General features: G+C 48.1%; 2 pseudogenes; both read left to right on the top strand.

The window, feature by feature from the left end:
• LOC116695330 (receptor-transporting protein 3-like) overlaps positions 1-1,072 on the top strand; it is a 1,227-nt pseudogene extending 155 nt beyond the window's left edge.
• The window catches only part of LOC116695329 (5-hydroxytryptamine receptor 3A-like), a 176,825-nt pseudogene that overhangs the window by 88,631 nt on the left and 85,180 nt on the right, over positions 1-3,014 (top strand).

Below are 3,014 nucleotides of genomic sequence, written 5' to 3' on the forward strand. Positions count from 1 at the left end.
GAACAAGGAGACACCTGGCGTCTGGAGTTTGATGAAAGTATTGTACCTGACCACCCAAACCCAGGCTGGGAGCAGTACATCAGGAACACATGTGCATGGTCAGTGTGCTGGACTACTGTTAATAACTGTAGCTGTATATTATCTATTGTATGTGTTACTTAGGTTAATGTAACTTATAGTTTAGTTGATGGATTTGGTTTATTAAGATGTATGTATGTGTGTGTGTGTGTGTGTGTACACACTTGTACCAGTGTAATGTTCTATGTATGAGGTTTTGAACAACCTGATTGCTATCTAAAGTGTTAAAATAAAGTTATTGGTAGGTAGTTGTTTTTGGTATGACAACATTTGAATGACAGATAAAGTTCATTCTTTCTTAGACTTAAATGTGTCACATGTCATTTTCAAGGTTCAAATGCACCAAGTGTGGAAGAGGCTGGCCTTCCAACCGGGTGATGGTGGTCTTTCACATGTGCCTGACATATGGACATGGCGTTGTCAAGGTTAGGACCTTCCGTCAGAATTGCAAGCAGTGCAGCATAGCTCCAATGGAGAAGCCCAGCATTACCTCAGAGAACATCAACGTCCTCCTGGAGAATCTGGTGGAGAAGATCAGAATCAAATGCTACCATGAAGACCTTGGCAAAGAATACAGGCCTTTTGTTAACCTGGATGTCAAAAGTCCCCATGAGCCTGATCATTGTGAGGCCTGCATGGCAGGCATCTGTACAAGGAATTGAGCTTGTGTGGCTTTTGAGGAAGCATTGTTAATAAGTAATATTAAAATAATTATTATTAATTAACTCATATTAGCAAAGCATTATACAATATCTTCCTGTTGTGCTGTTTCATTGTATTTTGCCCTTTATCATGTATTTTATATATACAGTGCTGTATGTATGATGTATGTGATTTTATATATACTGTACATATATGTAATCAAGTGCCTGTAAACTTTATGTTTTCTTCTTGGCAGTTGTCTTTAAAATATGAATTGGTATGCACAAAGCATTAAATAAGCCTGTTTACAATCAGAAATGTTATTGATGAATAAAGCATATACAAACAAAAATCTAATTGTATTTGTGATTTGTATTGTGGGTATTTTCAGTTTTCAAAGAAATTGCTCTTATTTATGTATTACGTAATGTGGCCAATCCCCACTGATTATATGTGGCTGCAGGACCTGGAGCTTGCCTTCAGTGTTTCAGTTTAACTGTTAAAAAGTGTTTAGATAATTAAAAGGTATTTATTTAGAAGTGGGCAGGCTGCTAGTTAACTAAGGCTAACTAAGGCACTGCATCTGTGCAGGTGAAAATTAATGATTTAGATTGAATCCCAAGACCAGACGGTGCCCACCCGACTGGCCAAAAGGAACGTGGCCCTGCCCATCGCATTAATTTTACAGGGAGAGAAAAATCCTGAGACGAGAGCAAGAAATTGCATGGAGGGCAAAGACCTAGGTTTTGAGAGCGAGAAGAAAAACGTTTGAGAGAAGAAAAAACATTTTTGATAGAAAAGATTTTCACACTGATAGCAAAAATATATATTTTATTTTGTGGTTTGGGGTTTTGTTTGGGTTAATTTTTCCCTTTTTGGCCCTCCTTGTGCTTGTGTCTCAGTCTTGTGTGGTCCCTGACCCCCAGCCGGCGCCCAGCGTACCGGACCCTCAGCCGGCGCCCAGCGCCTTGGACCCCCAGCTGGCGCCCACCAGTCCTGACCCCCTGGCTTCCCGCGGCCCTGGTTCCCGGGGTTCCCTGGGTCCCAGCACCTTGGGGAGTCTGGCTCCCAGTGTTCCCTTGGTCTCAGTTTCCCCGGCCTTGTTTCTGTCCCTGTCTCTGTCTCTGTCCCCGTGCCCGTCCACGTTCCTGTCTCTGTGCCTGTCTGTGTTCCTGTCTCTGTCCCTTTCCCTGTGCCCGGTTCTGTCCCTGTGCTTGTCTCTGTCCCTGTGTCCGTCTCTGTCCCAGTGTTTGTCTCGGTTCCCGTCGTGATCCCAGTTCCTGTCACCATCTCCGTTCTGGCCTTTGTGGCTCAACATTTTTTCCATCCAAGCCTGCTCCGTCAGTCTGTCTGTGTCATGCGTCCCTTTGCGGGCTTCCTCGTGCTTCCTTGTTCGCCCCTTTGCGGGTTTCCTTGTGCTTCCTTGTGTGCCCCCCCATGGGCTTCCACGTTCTTCCTCGTGCGCCCCCCGTGGGCTTCCTCGTGCGCCCCCCCGTGGGCTTCCTCGTGCTTCCTCGTGCGCCCCTCCGTGGGCTTCCCTTGTGCGCCCTTTTTGCAGGCTTCCCTTGTGCGCCCTCTTGCAGGCTTCCCTCGTGCGCCCTCTTGCGGGCTTCCCTCGTGCGCCCGTGTCCCTACGCCTGTTTCGTCTCAATTTGTCCCATCCACGCCTATCCCATCTGTGTCCGTGTCTGTTCCGTGTGTCTTTAAGTCATTCCCACCTACATCCATCCTGTCTGTGCCTAAATCCGTCCCACTTGTTACCAAGCCTGTCTTGTCTAAGTCTGTCCCTAGGCCCGCCCTGTCTGTGTCTAAGCCCGCGCTGTCTGTCCCGTCTGTGTTAAAGCCCGTCTTGGTTAAGTCTGTCCCTAGGTCAGTCCCATCTGTGTCTAACTCCGTCCCGTCTGAGCCTGTCCCGTTGGTGTCCATGTCTGTTTCATCTGCCACTAAACCCGTCCCGTCTAACTCTGTCCCTCAACCTTCCCCGTCTGTGTTAAAGCCTGCCCTGTCCCATGAACCCATTGTTCTCCGTTCCTTTTCCTGTTCTCTCTCTCGTATTCCTTTCCATGCATGCTCTCGTGTCCCTTCTCGTGCGCTCTCTCATGTTCCTTCTCACGTCCCTTCTCGTGCGCTCTCTCGTGTCTCCTCCCGTGCGCTCTCTCGTGTCCCTTCCCGTGCACTCCCCCGTGTCCCTTCTCGTGCGTTCTCACCGGCGCCTGTTTTGGTGTCCTCGTGCACGCTCACAGGTATGCTCTTTTGCGCCTCTCGTTCCTGGTCCCAGTCCCTTTCTAGCTTCC

This window comes from Etheostoma spectabile, chromosome 9, assembly GCF_008692095.1.
Source record: "Etheostoma spectabile isolate EspeVRDwgs_2016 chromosome 9, UIUC_Espe_1.0, whole genome shotgun sequence".
In the NCBI taxonomy this organism is placed as follows: domain Eukaryota; kingdom Metazoa; phylum Chordata; class Actinopteri; order Perciformes; family Percidae; genus Etheostoma; species Etheostoma spectabile.